General features: G+C 41.4%; 1 protein-coding gene and 1 pseudogene across 2 annotated transcripts in view; both read left to right on the top strand.

The window, feature by feature from the left end:
• The window catches only part of SHISA9 (shisa family member 9), a 280,741-nt gene that overhangs the window by 225,689 nt on the left and 33,212 nt on the right, over nt 1–21,840 (top strand). The gene's annotated exons all lie outside the window — the stretch shown is intronic.
• Nucleotides 9,683–17,022, top strand: LOC118702974 (annotated as a pseudogene).

Here is a 21,840-nt window from a genome sequence, read left to right as displayed (position 1 = left end):
TAAATCATTTGCTTTTCAAATTGGTCAATCAGTGAATATGAACTTGGTTCTACAGAGATGGCCAGGAGACTGGACAGCTCCCTCTTTATAACTCCTGTGCCTCTTTATAGCACCAAGTGCTTAGGCATCCCTTATGTAAACAAACAGGTGGCATTAGGAATACAAGGTTGCCGAAACCAAGTAACTCCTGATTGCTCTTCCCCAGGGTAATTTGAGTCCAGTCATTAGTCCCAGCATCAAATCAGCACGCAGGGCCACTTCAAAGATGCACAGTCTCCTTGATTATGGCGTGGGCTGTTCTTCCTTCTTGTGGCATTACCCACGGCCCCTCAGTTCCTTTTTGTGGGAAATAATAACTGAAACATCATTCACCACCAACAGCAATCATTCAGCCTTCCAGCGACTGTTTTTGCCTCTCTCCCAGGCTCTTAGAAAAGTGTTAAAAAACAATCATATGACTTAATCACAATTCACTTATCTTGGTGATTTTTTTTTTTTTTTGGTTTTGGTTGGGTAAATAATCTTGCTGTAAATTCCTGGTGGGCTATGAGAGAAGAGGCAGGATTTTAATGAACTAGTGATGAAGTGGAAATATTTTGAAACACCAAATAATGTATTTTGCTTGTCACCTAATTACTTATCTTCCAGTTAAGAGCACATTTCATAATATCTTACTTCCCGATCTGTTCATCTGGCAGTAAAAATCCCTCCTTGTGATTGTCATGAGCTCCCAAGTAAAGATCAATGCATTAGGAGCTCAATATGTAACGATGCTTTAATGACCCGATAATGTCTCTGTTATGAGAAGGGTTTTCTTGTTTCACTGCATATTTATTTTCTTCTCCAAGTGAAATTGTCTAAAAGGGAACTGTTATCAGTCAAAAGAAATGTACACACACACACACACACACACACACACACACACACTCCAGAAACAAAGGGTTGTTAATTCTGACTAGCTAGTGCCAACATTTTCTGTTCCCTTTGCTTTAACAATGCAACATAAACACACAGAAATGTGGAATGCATCCCAGAAGAAAAAACAATCTTGTATCCTTTGACAAATTATTTTGAAAACCATGTGGGAATGGCCTGGGCAGTGTGTGTGCATGTACACACATGCACATATTCCCCACACACACACACACACATTAATCATAAGTGTAGACTCTGTTGACCGCATCAGAGGCCCTGTGCTGCATAATATAGTATACAAGACAAGAGGATACTCTTTCTGGCCTCAGAGATCTCAGTCTAGATTAGCAGTTATCAACTGCAGACAATTTTGCTCTTCCACCCTCCCTATCACCCCAGGGACCTCTGGCAATGCCTGGAGACATCTTTGTTGCCACAACTTTATGTGGGAGGGGTATGCTACTGGCATCTAGGGGATGCAGACCAAGGATGCTAGGAAAACATTCCACAATGCTCAGGGCAGCCCCCACAGCAAAGAATGACTTGGCCCAAGATGCCAATTGTGCAAAAATTAAGAATCTGTGATCTAGTGGAAAAGATAAACAAACAAACAAACAACCCCCCCCCTAGCAGTTACAATAGAGTCTAATAAGTAAATTCGAGGTCTGAGGAGGCCCAAAAGTCTGTTGGCACAAAGGAAGTAGAGCTAATCCAGCTTACGAGTTCAGGGAAGGCTTCCTGGAAGAGGTGATGGATGTAATGAATCTTGAAGGGTGAGAAGATATTAACTAGGAAAAGAAATGGGAGAAAAAGATATTCTGGGAAACATCACTCTGACTGCAGAGTGAGAGATGTGGCAGAGCCCACGGGCTGGCTCATGGTGTTGTCTTAAACATGCGCTATCCGCTCCCTGGGTCTCAGTTTCCCACCTCTTCCCTCCATCACAAAATGAGAAATTTGGACTAGATGATTTCCAAAGTCCTTTCTAATTTCCTGTTTATTATTCTATGCCCCTGGTTTGCATCCGTTTGTAAAATACAAAATCAATTTCTGCTTGTTTTTGTGTTTTGTTTTGTTTTTATTGTGGGGCCTTCTCATAGGACAACCTTCAGCCTCCTGTTTGTTTACCCAATAACAAATGACTTTTCCCTGGGCCCAGCCTCAAGCTGGGTTCTGAGAACATAGACATTTCTTCTCCTCCTGCCACTGAAAGTCTGGCCATGCAGTCTGCTCAGGGACGCTTCCCTCCATCCTTGCGATAGGCTTGGGCATCTCCTGTGGGTTGAAGAGATGGGAGCCTCTGGGCACCTTTCCTCTTTCCTGAATGGTGGTCCCAGGAGAGCTGGCGATGGCCTGAATCAGGACAGGAACCAAACTGGAACTGGGGACGTGATATTTGAGGAGCATTAAAGACAATGATTAATAAGGGTTGGTCTGTCATTAGGGCTTGGGTGAGAGGGTACCAGGAGAGAGAAAGTCAGAGGCTGGGACTTGGATGGTGGATGAGTGGTGTGCCCTCCTTTCAGAAAAGGGAGGCCTAGCAGGAAGAACCTGATTTCAGGTGAAGATGATGCTATAGGTTCTGTCTCCTGGTCAGTGAGCCAGGGAGGCCTGTGGGAGCATGAGACATCCTCAGTGGCCAAGGAGAGGAAGACAGCTCTGAGGGGGGAAAGGAGGACTCCTCATGTGGGGAAAAGTCACACTGTGCTCCAGAAGATCCAAGATGTTACTTCCTGACCACATGTAATAGACCAAGACCAGGACATGAGGGATCTGTGGCTGGGTTCCCGATTCAAAAGAGTGTTGAACATGGAGTAAAATAGTATGAACTCCATTCCCAGATCTGTCTGTGGAGTGTTTGCTCTGGGGCTTCACTTCTCCCCTTGTAAATAAGACATAGCTCATGGAAAAATAAGACATCCCTGAAAATAAGACCTAGTGCATCTTTGGGAGCAAAAATTAATATAAAACACTATTTTATTTTCGGGGAAACAGGATATCAAGTGGCAAAACTGGGATTCAAACCAAGGTATGCTCTTCATTCTCTCTTTCTTTGAAATGCAAATATATATACATACATACATATATATATATATGTAAAATATAGAAATCATATGTAAATATGAAATATATTTATTTAATATGTAAATAAAATATGAATCTATTATATATAATATAATGAATAAAGGTTATATAATTATATTAAACCAAAATTAAGCTAAGATATAAATATAAGTAAATACATACCTATTTTAATGTATACATATGTATATAAATAGATGCACATATACATATATACATATATTTATATTTATAATTTAGCTTAATTTCTGTTTTAGGTTCTTATTCTTCCTAATGTTAAACACATCAGTTAAATAATATTTCCTTACTTAATCTATTTTACCTCCCTTTTGTCCCCAAGATCGCATCTAGACTCAGAAGAGGCTTACATGTGGCCTTGATTATGTGTCCTCAGTGGCTTCTACTGATGGATACATCTTCTGGCCTAGTTCTTGGCTGACAGGAGGCATCCATCCTAGCACCTGAAAAGATGCTCATTCTCATTTTCAGCCCCTGAGTGTGGGGTCCATGCCATTCCTGCTGCTCTGCCTCTTTGTCCTGCCCCAAGGTCTGTCCAAGTTCCAGAGTCTCCTTTCAGAGTCCAGATCTCAACCACTATCTCTCTTGGGTCTGGTTGTTCTATTCCAGCCAGTATAGGGCCAAGGCTGCTGAGGGGCCTGGCCCAGGTCGGCCAGACAGACAGACCCCAGAGCGTGGACTCGCACTGGGATTTCTGAATTTAGCCCAAGGCTTGGGCCCCTCTCACTTACATAACTGGTGGTGCCAGTTACATCTGTAAGCTGGCTTTTTGACTCAACACTATTTTTTTTAACAAGTAAAATATAATTGCAGGCTTATTGTTATAGTATAACCTCAGATGGAGGAGTGGGTGGTAGGGTGGGCTGAAACTCAAGACAGATAATGGCCTTATAGGGCTGCAGCTCTCAAATCACCCACATCTCCTCTCCTTCCTGCTTTTAATCTCTGGCTGAGACAATAGCTAAACCATGATGTTGAGTTGGTGTTACTCATCCGTGTGGTTACTCCAAGGCTGGGAGGACACCAAATTCCAATTATAGGCCCTTTGCCACGCTTTGATCTTTGAAGACCCAGGGATAGGGAGCCTCCACATTTGCTGGCGGGGAAAGCCTGATTCTCCTTGAATGATCTTCTCCCTGCCCACAAGCTAGGACCTTCTGATCAGAGGCCAAACTCTCCGATGTGCTTGGGGATCTGAGCTGTGGAGATCTACGTTTCATTCCTACCATGGGCAGCAAACAGAACCCTGTCTCAGAGAGTGCTAATCAGTTGCTCTCTTATCTAACTTTGCCCTCTCCTATAGCCCAGAATTCCTCATGCTTTCTGGGCCAAAAACCAGAAACTAGCTTAGCAAATGCTCATCCATCATATCAATGCTGTGTTTTGAAAACCAACGCTCCTGGAATTTAACTCCTTTTTTGTCTGTTCCTCTTGTGCAAACTCTTCATGGGACTCTGGCTGCCCTATGGCCATCTGCCCAGTGAGGAAGGGTCACTTCATAAAAAGAATCATGGGTGTGTGTGTGGCAATCAGCTCTTCATAATACCCCCCCAACACACAAATTAGGCACAACTAGTACCCAATACTTTTTCTACAAAAAAAAAAAAAGGACATAATTTGTAAGTATATACCCATTCTTGGGATTTTCTTTTTGCCTAATATCCATCCTGCCCACTAAATTATGAGGCAGGAACTTGATCCATATTTTCATTGATATATTCACCATGTCTGGAATGACACTTTGCACATAGAGGCACTCCAAAAATACCTATTGAATGAATGAATGAATGAATGAATGAATGAACAAACGAGCGAGCAGGTCTGTTCAAAGAATTTATAGAGAGGATGAAGTGCTTGCACTGGAAGAACAATGTGCACATAAAGAAGAGAACTGGGAGTTTTATTGTCAAGTTCTCAGAGAATCTTCTTCAGCCATGGTTAGGTATAGGTTAGATCAGGTGTATGTGTGGAGAGAGAAGTAATGTGGAATTCTGGAGACTTGCCTCTCAACTGATCCCAGCGCTAAGGTACTTTTGCTGAGTGACCGCTGTCAAGTGTACTTCCTCTTTAGGTCTTGGTGGTTTCCATTTTTTAATTGTTTCCCATCTGTAAAATATTTTAAAGGACTGGAAGAGTATTCAGAGTATACAGTTTTACAATCTCCTGAGGAGGCTTCTGCCATGGATCTAGGGCCTCATGCATTGTAAGTAGCTTTCTCCAGTCACTCTCTGGGCTCCTGACACAGCAGATGGGGCTGGTGCCACTCACGGCTGACAGATGAGCCTCATTTACAGCCCTCAGCATTTAACCACTTGGCAGAGTCATTAGCTCTGAGATTCTGGGGGAGCCCTCCTGTCCCCAGCCACACAGACAACTTCTCACCCCCATGCCTCTGTCTGTGCAAGAGGCCTGGGAACATGGAAGAGAGGAGCCAGGCCCCAGCCATGGTTTGATGAGGCCTTAGAGAGAAGCCATGTTTGAATCTAGCAATTTGCCCAGAGAGCAGAAGAAGATGAGGCGGTCTCCAGTAGAACATTATTAGCTGGCTTAGTCTAATTCCGGGTCCAGTTCCTCAGAGGCCAGCTGGTTATTTTTGTAGCCCTATTCAGTAACCATATCAGCCATTCCAGAAAGGCCTGATACTGAACATAAGGTGGTCTGAAAATTGAAGCAAACTTTGTTTCTCTCTCATTTGTTGACATTTGAGGCTTTGAGTGGCCAGCAATTTCCATGACAATCACAATTCCCTAATATCTATTGAGTGTTGACCAGGTGCTAGGCATAAACATCTTTACAGGCTTTATCTTATTTTATCCTCAGAACATCATTACACGAGAGGTACTATGATTATCACTGTTTTATAGCCAAGAAAACAAGGAATTGGAGACATTAAGAAATTTAGTCATACAGCCACTCAAAGGCAGAGCCAGGATTCATACTCAAGCAAACCTGCAATGCCTCTCCTTTTTTCCTCAAGTAATTAAAGAAACTGCTCTGTTAAATAAGCATGCCTGCTGGCCTCAGCCCAGTGATGGGAAGGAAGGTGGGGCTGGAGAAAGTGCAAGTTTTCTCCTTCCTGTGAATGAATAGTTTTAGATTCAATAATTCACGGCCTAATTGGAAAATTAAAGAATGAGACAAGGCCATGGGGTGGCAATAGAGTCCTTTTGCTGTGAAGAGGACCATTCATAGCGCATACTTCCCTCTGCTACTTCTTCCTGACCGAAGGATGTGTTGGGAGCAGGATGGAATAAGGGGGACAAGACTTGAAATATTTGTTTAGATTTCTTTCTTTGGATTGATGTTGGCCTAGAACATTGATCTTTATTATATGAGGGAGTTGCTGGTCAGTTAGAAAACTTTCCTAAGAGCCTTTAGGCAAAGGACTCTGGCTGACATAGTTGCTTAACTTGGATTAGCCAGGAACCTAGACTTAGAGCTCCAAAGGACGATTAGGTTTAGACATATAATGTCCCTGAAGTGTTTGTTGAATGAATGAAAATTGTTTTTAATACTTTTACACTTTTACCTCTTGGCTCCCACAAAGAAGTATAGCCCTAGCCAGTTTAGCTCAGTGGATAGAACGGTGGTCCACGGACTGAAGGGTCCTGGGTTCGATTCAAAGGCATGTACCTCAGCTGCAAGCTCAATCTCCTGCCCTGGTTGGAGCGAGTGCAGGAGTCAACCAACTGATGTGTCTCTCTCACATTGATGTTCTCTCTCTCTGTCTCTCCCCTTCTCTTCCACTTTGTCTCTAAAAATTAATGGAAAAAATATTCTCTGGTGAGGATTAACAATAACAAAACAAAACAAAAAGTATAAATATATTCAAGGTGTCTTCTTATCTAAGTTTTTAAAATAAATTCACTACCCAGAGCTCTGTTGAATTGCTTGTGACAATTCTTTGAAGAAGCGGAGAGTTTGGGGAGAGGAAGGATGGTTTGGGATCTACTTGTATAGCAGCTACTTCCACTGCCACACAACACTGACAACTTGGCAATCTCCTCACCCCTTCCAGTTTCCAGAACCCACCACCTCTGGGATGTTTGAATCTGTCCTCTGCAGCTCTCCTCTTGGGCTCAGACTCCATTTTAAATCTAATCCCATTTTGATCCTATGTTTCAGAGATTCCTCACAGTTTCTGATCTGCCAGCAATATGCATTATTTTTTAGCAGGGTGATGTTTTTCCATATTTTGAAAACCTTTAAACATTTATTTTACATTTATATTGAATAACATCAATTCTTCTTGGTGAACGATTGTATGAGTTTGGACAAGTGCATGGAGTCATGTAATCACCACCACAGATGACACATGTGGTTTCATCTCCCCAGTTCATCCCCAAATTCTCTACAAAGACTGCCCCTTTGTAGTCACCCCTCCTGCAAACCCCTAGCAACCACAGACCTGTTTTCTGTCTCTCCAGTTTTGTGTTTTCCAGAATGTCTAATAAATGGACTCACATAGGATCTAGCATTGGGCACCTGTCTTTTTTCATTCAGCATAAGTGCATGGGTAGGCCATTCCTTTTTATTCCTGAGAGGTATTCCCTAGTATGGATGTTCACAGATTGTGTGTCAGTCAACAACTGAAGGACATTCCATTTGCTCTTTGTTTCTGGTGATTATGAATGAATCCACTTTACATAGCATGCAGGTTTTTGTATGAGTGTAAGTTTTCATTCCTCTTGCTTAAATATCTAGGAGTGGGATTCTTTGGTCCTATTATAAGTATATGTTTAACTTTTTAAGAAACTGCTAAACAGGTTTTCCAAAGGGGTTGTACCATTTGCATCCCTCCAGCAGCGTGTGAGAATTTTAGTTGCTCTGCATCCTCACCAGGACTTAACATCGTCAGTGTTTTTGTTTTTGCTTTCCTTATGTATATGCCATGATGTTTCCTTGTGGTTTCATTTTGCATTTGAAAATATTTTGATAATAATTTTTAAAAATTTGGTATAGGAGGGATGACTCTAAGGTACGCCCTATCTTGAAACAGAGGTTGCCTCTGATCTTTGTACCTAGTTTTAATATCACATGTGTTATAGGGAAGTTGTCTCCTTGTCTGCTACCCCATTGGACTGTGAGCTTCTTAAAGGAAAGGGTTGGTTTTATTCTTTTCTCTTTCTCTGGTCCCCAGAAAGATGCCTGGCTTAGGATTGGACATGGTGATTATTTGGTAAGTAGGTTATTCAATGAATAAGTGTGCTCAACCTGTAATTAGAAGGGATTTGGTTATTCAACAGTCTGAGAGTCCCTAGAGAAATAAATTATTAGGTTGTTTTTATTGGGCTAGGATATATTTTTTTTAAATGGTAATATTGCCCTGGCCAGATAGCTCAGTTGGTTAGAGCATCATCCCTATACGCCAAGATTGTGGGTTTGATCTCCAGTCAGGGCATATACAAGAATCAATCAATCAGTGCATAAGTGGAGCAACAGATCAATCTCTCTCTTTCTCCTTTATCTCTCTCATTAATAAATAAGGCATTTTAAAAAATGGTAATATTATGGGAAAGAGGATTTAATATTATAGACGCGTGTGTCAACCAATAAGGCTAGTGTTTTCAGGACATGTCTTGTTTTATCCTTTCCCATCCTGAACTTATTATAAATAATCAGATAGGATGGAGACAAAAGCACTGGCTTTTGGGCTTTGTCTCTGCTGCTTGTGATCTTGAATAAGTAGTTCAAAGCCTCTCTTTGCCTCAGTTTGTTCATCTGCAAAATGAACACAATAGCACCTAATTTATAGAGTGGATTTGGGTATAATGAAGGGCATGTGGATAAAGCATTTGATATGTGTGGAGTTTTCAAATTCTGATAAAGAATATATAACATAAAACCACCAGCTAAATGTACAGTTCTGTAGCATTAAATATCTTCACATTGTTGCAAAACCAATTTCTAGAACTTTTTCACCTTGCAAAACTGAAACTCTCTACCCAGTAAACACTAACTCCCTATTCCTCCTCTCCCCAGCCCATGACACCTATCATTCTACCTCTGTCTCTATAGATTTGATTACTCTAGGTGCCTCATATAAATGGAATCACACAGTATGAGTTTTTTGTAACTGGCTTATTTCACTTAGCACATATCCTCAGGGTTCAGGTTGTGGTGCCCATCAGACTTTCCTTTGTTTTTGAAGCTGAATAATATTCCATCAACAGACACTTCTGCATCTTGGACTTCCATGAGTATGTGAATATCTCTTCGAAATGCTGTTTTCAATTCTTTTGTTCACTTGTGTGCTGCATTTGATGAAACTTACTTTTCCATTTCCCCCCTTTTTATATGCAATGAAGACAAGTACCAAAGGTCAATTAATTTGCCTAAAGCCTTACAGCTGATAGATTTAAACCCAAGTCTTCTGTCTCTCAATGATCTATTCTATCTCAATAACCTTGCTTTCCTCTCAAATCGTTCTCAAGAAGAGGAATTGGCATTTTGAGTGACAGAGAAAGCTATTGCCAGAACTTGAGGAGATCTGGAAGAGGGGTGTCCATGACTGTGAATATCATAATGGTTCACTTATACACTTTGTGACAGGCCCTTAAAAATGGAATTCCCAAGCTAAGTGGGAGAGATTTGCAGCTCAATTAAGTGAGTAATTTAATAGACAAATTTTTTGAGGCTGATAGGTTGATGGGGAAATCAGAGTAGTATGCCTCTGTGCATTGTGAATCTTCAACTGAAGCATGAGCTGAAAGCCTTTTTGGTGCATGCTGAAACATTCCTCCAACAGTCCCTGATGTGAGACTGTCTGTAGCTCCTCCAACTCCTCTGTAGAATCATCTTTACCTGAGATTTGATGGAGGCATATTTCATCTTCTACCCATGGGCACGAGTGCCATGTTCTCACGTGGAGGATACACAAGTGAGCAGTGTAGCATCCTGAGTGTCAGGAGGAGCCCAGTTTTCTCATTTGTTATATTGCTTTGCTTTTTGTTGTTATTATTTGCTGTCCCAGGCATCAAATGGTCCATAAACAGAACACTTATCCATCGCGTATCCAGTCAAAAAAGATAAAAACAAATTTCAAAGCAACTAAAATGGCTGTTGCTAAGCCAACACATGGAATGCATTTTTCTATGTGACTGCTTGTCACATAGCGGGTAACTGAAAAATGGTCCTTTTCCCTTATCTTTTCCTCTCTTTGAATTCATTTCCATGCAAGAGCTAGGCTAGGCCCTGGGATGGAGGAATAGGAAGGATAAATTCCCTGACTTCAGAGGTCTGGGACAACAGGCATTGAAAACAAATAGCAGTATTCATATGGATGAAGAAGGGAGTTAAGGAGTGTTACATGTTGAATTGTGTCCCCTCCCAAATTTATATGTTGAAGTCCTAGCCCCCCAGGACCTCAGAATGGACTTTGTTTGGGAATAAGTCGTTGCAGGAATATAATAGGCCCACTTATCTGTGTTTTTGCTTTCTGGGGTCTCAGTTACCCATGGCCAACTGCAGTGTGAAAATATGAGGAGGGGAGAATTCCAGAAATAAACAGTCCATAATTTTAAATTGCAACTGTTCTGTGTAGAGTGATGAAATCTCCGGGTGTCTCATTTGTCACGTGAACCGTGTATTCACTCCCTACACTGCTCCCCAACCTTCAGTCACTGAACAGCCATCTTGGTTATCACATCTGTTACGATAGGCAGTGCTTGTGTTCACATCCCCTTTATGCTATTTAATAACCGTCACAAAGGATAAGAGTAGTGATGCTGACAATTCAGATACATCAAAGAGAAGCCAGAAAATGCTTTCTTTACATACAAAGGTGAGTATAGTCTAATTAGATACTTCAATAGAGTGATAGAGAGACAGACCACATTCACACAATATTTATTACAGTATAGTGTTGTAACTGTTCTATTTTATAATTGTTGTTGTTAATCTCCTACTATACTTAATTTGTAAATTTAACTTTATTATATGTATGCATGTGTAGGGAAAAGCATAATATACATAAGGTTCGGGACTATACACAGTCTCAGGCAACCTCTGGGGGTCTTAGAATATATCCCTGCACATAAGGGGCTATCTAATTGGACTGTACTCACCTTTGCATGTAAAGAAAGCATTTTCTGGCTTCTCTTTGGAATATCTTAATTACAATTACAACAATATCCTATATAATAAAGAGCTAATATGCTAATTAGACAACAGCTGATTGACCGTACAGATGCCTTCCAGATGAAGCTTGGGCTGCTAGGGCTGGCCAAGGCTGCAAGGGGCTGTGAGGGCCAGCTGAGGCAGCAGGTCAAGGGCATGTACCTTGGTTGCAGGCACATTCCCAGTAGGGGGTTTGTGGGAGGCCCGAGCCCCTTGCATGAATTTCGTGTACAGGGCCTCTAGTACTGTAATAAACGTTGTGTGAATGTGGTCTGCCTCTCTATCACTCTCTTTAAGTATCTAATTGGACTGTACTCACCTTTGCATGTCAAGAAAGTATTTTCTGGCTTCTCCTTGGGGTATCTTAATTGTACCGCGAATAAGGAGGAACTACTATAATTAATCCGGATGATGTCATACTGGAGTACGGTGGCCCTCTAATCTAACATGACTTATTAAAAAAGGGAATTTGGACACAGATGTGCACACAGGAAGAACACAACGTGAAGATGAAGAGACAGAGATGGGGGTGATGTATCCAAAGGACTCTAAAGATTACCAACAAACTACCAAAAGCTAGGCGAGAGGCCTGGCACAGATTCTCCCTCACCATTCTCAGAAGGAGCCAACTCTACCGATACCTTGATCTTGGTCTTCCAGACTTTTTTTTTTTTTAAATATATTTTATTGATATTTTACAAGAGGAAAAGAAAGGGATAGAGAGTTAGAAACATCGATAAGAGAGAATCATCGATCAGCTGCCTCTTGCACACCCCCCACTGGGGATGTGCCCGCAACAAGGTACATGCCCTTGACTGGAATCTAACCCTGGACCTTTCAGTCTGTAGGCTGACACTCTATCTACTGAGCTAAAACCAGTTTCAGTTTGGTCTTCCAGACTTTAGGACTGTGAGAAAATGAACTTCTGTTGTTGAGCCTTTCTTCCCACCCCCCCCCCCCCCCCCCCCCCCCCCCCCGCCCAGTCTGAGATATTTAGTTATGGCAACACTAGCAAACTAGTACAGAAACTGCCTGTGTATTTAGGATACAGTGGGGTTAGGAAGGTCCCTTGGAGGGCATGATGTTAAGCTGACACTGGTAATATGACTCAGAGTTACCTTGGAAAGATGTAGGGGAAAAAAGGAGAGCGTTTGCAGAAGAAAAAAAAAATAGTATTTTTTCCACAGGCTAATTGTTACTTTAGAGTTTATTCTAACAAATTGGGTATCTTGTTTGAAACCTTATAACATATTAGGGCTTGAAACAATGATATGAGAGGACTGGCTGCTGCTCACTGTGCAGCGGGTAAAGCAGACTCAGCATGATGGAGGAGAAAAGAAACAATGATTAAATAGATGGGATTATGAGAAAGAGGACACAGGGAAGAGAAGAGACTGAATAAGCACGCCCCTCTGGGGCTACTGAGTGAAGGGGCAACCACCCACTATTACGTGATCCGATGAAATGGGCCACTGTGAGCATAGACCACCTTGTGTATTTATAATGGTGATGCTGGGCCACCAATGGCCTTAGCCACCTTAGACATGTCCTGTTTCCAATAAAGGAAGCTAAACCAAGAAATTGTAATTTCTTGAACAGACATGCAGTGCCTCTCTAAATTAACATGGTGTCCTCTTCTTGTTACTGTCTTTGACAGTCTCCCTTTCACACAGTGCGGATGAAGAAGGCTTTCTAAAACTGGGTTTGGTACCCTCTCTTTTGTGCTGTCATAGAGCTCTGCGCGTTGCTGCTTCATAGCATTAGCCACAATGATTTTAACCTCTTCCATTTCGCCTGCTGTATTTCTGGTCTGGCTTCCAACCTACACCACTGTCCTCTCCTTGGAGCACATCCTGAGATTTGAAATGTATCTTCGTCCCCCAGAGCCTGCATAAAATCTGGCCAAAAGCGAACATTAAGTACAAATTTATTTAACAACCTCAGTTTTTAAAAAATTTTCCCATCTTAAGTGGTGAGAATAATTTTTTTTTTTTTTGCATGCCCTTGGGTAGCACAAAAGCTTCATCTGCCAAAGGTTTTACAATGATATATGCACATTTTGTTCTTCATTGCAAATCCCTGCCACCAAGATTCAGTAAGACAGGCTTAATTCTTTCTCTACATAAACCTTTGCTGATGAGAGCCTTGCCTGTTATGTTGTCCTCTGACAAATTCAAGGTAATTTTGATTTTATTTATTTATTTTGTTGCTTGCTTGTGGCCAGAGAAAAATCTACATGGCGTGTTAAGCTATAATTTTCAGGGTTTCTCTTAAAAAAGGATGCTGGTCATAAAGGGTTTGGAACGAATAGAAAGGAAAATAGGACTGAAAACCAGAGCTCGGTTATGATTTCTGAAGGTCTATTCTTTTACCAGTGAAATGGGCTCTGAAAGAACATCTCCTGCCTATTTGCTCTCATTCTTCCAATCCAGACAGAGACAAGGGAATAATCTGGAACGTATCCAGGAATCTGAACCCAGAAGGGGCCTTATGCAAACCTATCTCCCTCTTCTTCTCATGATCACCCCATCACGTTGTCTTGGCTTCCTGGGCAGGAAATATACATGATGAGCCTGAACCATTTTTGCAGGACATGAAAATAAAGTAGTTCTCAAAAAAAAAAAAGAAAGTGATGTAGGTATGTCAAGAGGACATGAGAGCCGCCTAGAAGAGTTTACAATTGCCAAATCTGGAACGATTTGAGCAACAAAACAAAATAATTAGCATTGGATTATAACCCAAAGTATAAAATGCATTCTTCGTAAGTCCAAATTGATATAAATAAATGATTGAATAAACAAGTAAATGGAGAGGAAGACGAATTCAAATAATTGATACAGATACTCCATCCTTACATGTGGGCTGGTTATAGTGACTTCCCTCCAAGGAGTATGATGTGAAAAAGAGGGAAACAGTAACTTCAGTGGAAAAACTTGGTAAACACTGGCCAGCTGGTTTGAGTTCATGCCAATAGTGATAAGTCACCATAGTACCTATCTCTGATATGTTATGACAAGAATGTCCCTTTATTTCTATGGTTTTCCTCCCCCACAAATCCATAATACAGGTTTAATCATGAGAAAAACATCATACAAATTTTAGTTGAGGGCCATTCTAAAAATACCTGACCAGTACTGCTCAAACAAGGAAGGTCTGAGAAACGCACAGCCCAGAGGAACCTAAGGAAACGTGACGACTAAGTTGAATGTGGTACCAGGATGAGATGCTGGAACAGAAAAAGGACAGTAGTAAAAACCAAGTGAACTTGAATGGACCAGGGCTTTAGTGAGCAATATTTCTGCATTAATTATACCAATAGACGATATCAGTAACAGGGGGCTCTGGGATACGAGAGAGCTCTCTATACTATCTTTGCTGTATTTCTGAAAATCTAAAACTGTTTTTACAATAAAAAGTGTATTTAAAAAAAGATATTATTCCTTACTGGCCAGAGGCAGGAGCCCATGGCCACCTCTGCTGCCCCCAGAGTGGCCTGAGTGGAAAAGGCACATGTGAGTTACCCAGAGTCCCCTGGTGCCAGAACACCTAGCCCTCTGGGCAGGAGCCCTTCAGGTGGGCTGAGCTGCCTTTGCCCCTCTGTGCTGAACCCCCCCAAACCCTGACAGCAGGGCTGGGTCTCCCGGATGCTGGACTGACTCTTCAGGCCGAGCTCTCCAAGCAGAGCTAGGCCCTGGGTCTTCCTGGTCTTAGGCTTCCTTCAAACTCAGGACAGAGGCTGGGGGACAGTGAGCACCCTGGACATGAGCATTTTCTTGGGGCCCAGGCTGTGTCTGGGTTGTAGCAACTGGGAGCTTCCTCCTGCTGCCACCTGTCCAGTTAGGGAGGGGCTGGCGCATTCCCACTGTCTCCTTCTGCACCTCTCCATCTCCTCCATCCAATAACAGGTTTCTTTTCCCTTTCCATTGGAAATCCAGCCTCAGAAGGACACACAACCATTTGTGTCTCCTTCCCCCTCTTCTGGAGCACCCTTAGAAATATTACCTACTTATCAGGGCTGAGGGTTGCTCATTCTTGACTCAGCTTTTCAGCCCCTTTGAGAGACAAAAGTTGTCCCCTTAACAGGCTTTTAACTGACCCTTCATGCCTAGCACCTTGTTCATTCGGATCACCAGCTCCCTGGCCACATGTATGTGACTTCCCCCATCCATGAGTGCTATTGGCCTCTGGTCTCTAATACCCAGCTCCCACAACATCTGGTCAATTTCAACCCCTGGGTGGGAGTGTCCTGGGGGCTTTGGCCCAGGATCCCTCACCCTAGGAGGCAGCTCCAAGGTAGGGAGAGAATTGGGCACCAGGTGCAAACAAACCTGACATCTCCGGAGTGGGTGCTCCACTCATCCTACACAAGAGAATGAAAAAGCAATGAGCTCGATACATTGATTGGCTTGCCTGGGGACAGTCAGAAAGAATCCCAAGGAAGGCTCAGGCCACTGCCTGCTTCACGCTGAGCCTCTGCCTCAGATACTGAATCCAGCTCTGAGCAGGAGGAGGATGAGGAGGAGAAGAAGGAGGAGGAGGAGGAGGAGGAGGAGAAGGAAGAGGAGGAAGAGGAGGAATTCGGGTAGTTGCAAATCACTCTTGATTTGTCAAGGGCCAGTTTACGATGCAGTAAAATTTGTCCTCCGCTTTGTGCTTTTGCCATCCTAGCTGCCTGCGTTGGCTTGCTGTGGCTGCCCACTGCTCTGAAGGAGGATCTGGGTGCCCACAAGGAAAAATTTAGAACAATGGAATCTACTCGGAAAAGTTCATTCCAAGAAATTCTCAAACTTAATGAATTATTCAATAAACAAAAAACATCTAAAGAAGATTGAATTTGAGAGCTGGGCTTGAAGACAGTCTGGAGAAACATCAAAGCCATGAATAAGCAGATTTCTCTGTTGAATTCTGCAGCAAACCCCCTCAAAGTCAATGTTAAGTCAGCGGCAGATTTAATTAGCCTGCTTGCCACTGTGGTGGGTCTTCAGAAGAACGTAGCTTCCATTGGCAATACCGTAAACAGTGTCCCTCCTGCTCTGGAGACAACACAGAAAACTGTGGACGGACACAAGAAGCCACGGAGTTACCACAGAGTGATATGAATCAGCACTCCTTGGCAGAGACCAGGGGAAGCAACAAGATTTTTCCATTGCCTTTAGCTCCATCAGAACTCGACAACAAAACCCACAGTGAGAAATTGAAACAGGATGTCCTGTACCTTCGCAACTCTTTAGAGGAGGTGAACAGTCCCTAGGCGGGGTACCAGAGACAGAATGATCTTAAACTTGAGGGGATGAATGAGGCAGTCAGTAATTTTACCCAGAGTCAACTTGGCAGAAAGAGATCCGGTTGCTATGGGCAAGGTAGAAAAGCAAGAAACTCTCCTTAAGGAAAAAAAAGAGTGTTTGCATCAGGTGACCAGATACAGAAAAAACACAAAGCATCAAGAGGGAAGCTAGCTCAGATTCTCGGGTGTGTAAGCTAAGCCTTAAACTACAGCTGGTCAGTACTCTAACCCACAAGCTGAGAGCAACAGGTCTCCAATAAAGAGCAAGTACAGAGTTTCAAAGCCATCATCATTGCCAACATTTTCACAGTCTTTGGGAGATCATGTTGAAAAAGCTGCCCTGCTAAACCTATCTCCTTACTACGAGTTTCTAGCATCCGAGAACTTCAGTATTTATTCCATAAGACTGGCCAGAACATGGATGGGAAGCTGACCTCCCAGTAATTTGGAACTCCTTAGCTTTTGCTATGCCAGCACCAGAGAGTTTGAGAGAGTTTGATGCTGACAAAGATGGATGATAGTCATTCCTAGAGCTAAGACTAGCATATTTAGCAAATCTTAAGTTTGTTTTTTCTTTATATGTTATTCAGCTTGGTGTTGGCTAACTTTGATTTTTTTTCTAGAGATATCAAAATTGAGTAAAAGCAAGATGGAATCTTTTCCCATGAATGTGTCTGCTTATCTCATTGTGGCTTATGTTTCTCTCTCCTTAAAAACATCCCCCCCCCCCCCCAACTGAGCTATTTCACTTTCTTGGAAAGGTTAAAATATAGTATATAAAATTAGCCTGGTACTTTAGGCAATTTGAAGATTACTCTTCTAATTGTCTTTCATCATATATATATATATATATATATATATATATATATATATATATATATAATATCTCCTGATGGATTTTGTAACAACCAAATAACATTCTAGCAATAAATTGAGTTATACTGCTATATTTGTATATACTGTACCATAGGCAGTATAAATTTGTATATACTGTACCATAGGCAGTATATCTGTACCTGGAAGATTTTTCTTTTTTTTGAGAGCTAATTTATATGAGCTATATTTGAAGGTGATGTAGCTTGTCCTTTTTTAGTTTCTAGTTTGTATACATAGGCAGATACTTTGAGAACACCTTAACTCTTCGTTGTAAGTGTGTTTCTTTTGCATTGGATAGCTATCCATGGAGGAGTCTGTTCTGTTTTTTAGCTTATCATCTGTTCTCATCTCAAGCTTGTCCTGCTAGCATCATCCCTGAGCAGATATATAGTTCTATCTTTTCCCCCTACTCATTTTGGTAGAGGTGTTCCTACTGTACTCTCAGAATAGTGAATACCCTCCTCACACAGCCTGGGAGAGTGCCCTATCTCCAGGCACAACGAGGTCATCTCGAAAGCCTTTGTTCTAAGTTTATCAGATTCATTGGCTTAAGAAGAGCCTGCGAAGCCTATTCTTTAGTATTAATTCTGGATTTTTCTTTGTAAATTGTCTTAACTTACCTAACCTGGGACTTGTGTGTAGCTATCTGTAATCAAGACTCGTGTGCCACATCTCTGAGAGGAAGGTCGATGGTAGTGCCGAGTTTGGTTTTGGTTTTTAATACTTTGACCTTTTCCCTCTGGCAGTCAATACTGCTGCTTTCCTAAATTACCCAAAACACTGCTTCTTAGATTGTATTTTCTTTTATTCTGTACCATCTGGCATACTGTTTACTTAAAAGGCCTCCTTATAAATCAGGCAAAAAGGTTGGTAGGAAGAAATGAATCAAAAGAAGAGTGAACCCAGATTAGGGGATGGCTGTGGTGTGGTCTTAAGGGAAGAGATGGGCCTGGCACTTAGGAATGTGCCCAAAATGTCAAAGCTGAAGACTGGGCACTCTTCCCTGGTGGCCAAGCCCATTGGGGGTAGATGGCTCTCAGTGCCCCTGCTGGTCTCCTTGGTCACAGCTGAAGATTCTGACTGTGATGGGCTCATGTTCATAATGGCCTGCTGTTGAGTTGTTTTTAGTGACAGTTCAATTTGCTACACCTCTCATCAGCTCTCTTACCGACACCAGCCAGATGCGTTCCCTTTTTTTATTTCCAAACCAGAACACATTAGGGTATTTCTGACTTTATAGAGCATGCACTGTTTGTTATGTCAACCTTTAGGAAATGTCCATCTCCTTTGCTTTAGTGGAGCTATTTTAATAATGTATAAGCAGTTTTAGTTTTATATGGGGAATCAATTCAAGGTTTCCATGACTTGATTTGAACTTTGATTAGTTCATAGCAGTATTATAACCATTTTAATTTATCTAAATTAAACATTTATCCCCCCAAAATATATTGTTCCTTATCACTACCCCATAGAGTTAATATAAGGATTAAAGGAAATAGTGCATAAAAGTTCTTTTTAAAAATTATTTTTAAATTAATTTTTTTTCAATTATAGTTGACATGCTATGTATATATATATATATATATATAAAAGGCTAATATGCTAAGCGTCTGACCATCTGACCAGTCACTATAATGTGCACTGACCACCAGGGGACAGACACTTACTGCAGGAGTTGCCATGACACGCACTGGCACCACCAACCTGGTGCCCACAAAGCAACATTCAGCTTCTCCCAAGTGGGACACAGGCCCCACCACCACCCAGGAGCAACAGCCCACCAAATCACAGGCAAGGCTCCCAAGACCCCATAGAGCAAAATGTGCAGCCTACAACCCAATCAAGCCCAGAAATGGTGGCTGTAGATGCCAGGTAATGACGTCAGGTAGCATCACTTGGCTTCCTCTCCCTAGTGACGACTAGTTTCCTTGCAGTTTCTTCAGCCCAGGAACATGACTTGCTTATTGCCAGGTGGAAACATTTCACACTGCAACCAAATGTCTGTGAAGCATTTTCCCATGCCTCATCTCATTTGATCCTCATAGAAATCCTGGAGTAAGTAGATAGAAGACTTGGTGGAATCCTATTTTCTTTTCATTAGCCAGAAAATGGAGATTTAGAAAGTTTAGAAACTTGACCCGACTGAAAAGAAGTAATAAATGGTGGACCTTGAAAATAACCTCTGGTTTTCTCACTGTGCAGGACATAGTCAAACAACGCTGCAGTTAAATATTTTACCCTTTGTTCTCTCTGTGTGATCTACAATAATAATCTGCTTCATGTTGATATTTACTGCTGTGTTGCTAACAATTACCTGAAAGAGAAGTTGAGGTGCTTCACTGGGCTGGAAAAAGTTTAGCTACATCAGAAAGCAGGTCTAATTAAGCTAGTTTATTTTATATATTTATATAAGTATATAAATATATAAAAGGCTAAGTTGATTCACACATGATACATATAAAGCTTTTGCTGGAACCAATCGCATGTATGTATTTCAATCTATCATTGTCAATCATGAATTTGGTTGATGCTTCTATTATAGAGAAAGAGAAAATAGCAATATTAAAATATTTCTTCTGATTAATTTCTTTTCAATGTGCATGGATCTGTTCACTTGGCCACTAGTATTTTATTAATTTCAGGTGTACAACACAGTGCTTAGGCATTTATAAAACTTACAAAGTGATCCATACAGAATTATTACAATATTATTGACTATATTCTCTATGCTGTACTTTATATCCCCATGACTGGCCACCTTCCTTCCCATTTATATTTGGCAATTTGTACATTTTTATCTCTTCTTTTTCACCCATTTCTCTGCTCCACCCCCAAATCTTGCAACCATTAAGCAGGTTCTTCAAAACATTTAAGCTAGAACTTACCATAAAACCCAGCAATCTCATTTCTGGGTATTTATCTGAAGAAATTAAAAACACCAATTTGAAAAGATATATGAGTATCTATGTTAATTAGAGCATTACTAGTGTTTACAAGATATGGAAGCAAACCAAGTGCACATTGACAGACAAGTGGATAAAGGAGATGTGGTACATAAATATGTGAACCCTGAGGGAAAAAAGACACCTACTAAGAAGAGCTCCTAGTGGCTAACTGGGCTCAAATTAAAACAAACAAACAAATAAGCAAGCAAAACAAAACAAAAACACGCAAAACAGAATCTAGCAGCTATTTCTGCACAAGGACCACTCATGCAAATTGCTCTTCTAGGAGTAGCCTGTGCTGAACTCCCTGTCTGCCATCTGAGCCTGCACTTATAAAAGGGTCCCTGGAACCCTATCAACCAATAGGACTGAGGCTTTCCTCATGCAATCAGAGCTGTGCAGTTGCTACCAATCAGAATGACTCTGTTTGATCAACTAGTACAGTGACTTTTGGACCAATCAAACTGTGAGGATTTGGAGTCCTCATTTGCATGAGGCTGGTCCAATCATGATCCAAGGGTGGGGACTTGTGTTCATGTAAGCCAGCTCCCCTCTGGCTCTGGGAGCTCACTTTACCTTTCCAGTGGTGACTGATGACTATGTCTCCCTGGCTTAGCTGAAACACCAAAGATGTCTCACCAGAGTAAAGCAGAACAGACCAGTTCAGCACAAAGCAGACCTGCATGGAGCAGAGCAGACCATTGAGGAGAAGAGCAGAGCTGTCTAGCCAGAGAGGGGCCTGGTCTGGGGCCACCTCAAAGTGCATCTATTTTATAATTAAGCTCTTTTGCAATGAATAAAGTTTCTGTCTTAACTGCACCATTAATTGGAGGTTCCTGTTGGCATTGAATTGGCACCAATGACATTTGGTTGACATATCCAATGGGATATTACTCAGCAATGAAAATGAATGAAATCTTTTCATTTGCAACAACATGGATGGACCTAGAGGGGATCATGCTAAATGAAATAAGCTAGACAGAGAAAAAAAATACCATATGGTTTTATTTATGTGTGGTATCTGAAAACCAAAACCAAACAAACAAATAAATGAAGAAATAAAACAGAAAAAAATTATAGATACAAAGAAGTTCTTTATCCAGTGACTGGCACATAATAAATGCTCCACAAAATAATATTTCACCATCTTGTACCTTTCTGTGCTATTCTTCCTTGTGATATGCCTTGAAAGACGTTCTGTCTATCATCTATCTATCTATCCATCTATCTATCAATATCTATCTATCTATCATCTATCTATCTCTATCTATCTATCATCTATCTATCTATCTATTTATCTATCTATCTATCTATCTATCTATCTATCTATCTTTATATTCCTCCTCTCAATTGGCAAAGGCAGGATGTGCAGATTATAACCTTTCCTACCAGAAGATCCAGGTTGGTCTAGTTTCTGATAGTTGTGGTCTCCTGGACTGAGAAACCTGGAGCACCATCCCTGAGCTTTAACTGAGCATTTTTACCTTAACTGATCTTATCTGAATGGCATTCATTTCATTTATCTGTTTGGTGACTAAGATATACCATGTAATAATGACACTTACACAGTGGTTACCTTGATGTAAATCTGCCAGATGCTTC

The sequence above is a fragment of the Pipistrellus kuhlii genome, unplaced genomic scaffold (genome assembly GCF_014108245.1).
Source record: "Pipistrellus kuhlii isolate mPipKuh1 unplaced genomic scaffold, mPipKuh1.p scaffold_m20_p_4, whole genome shotgun sequence".
Lineage (NCBI taxonomy): Eukaryota > Metazoa > Chordata > Mammalia > Chiroptera > Vespertilionidae > Pipistrellus > Pipistrellus kuhlii.
This window is presented reverse-complemented; position numbering and strand designations above follow the sequence as displayed.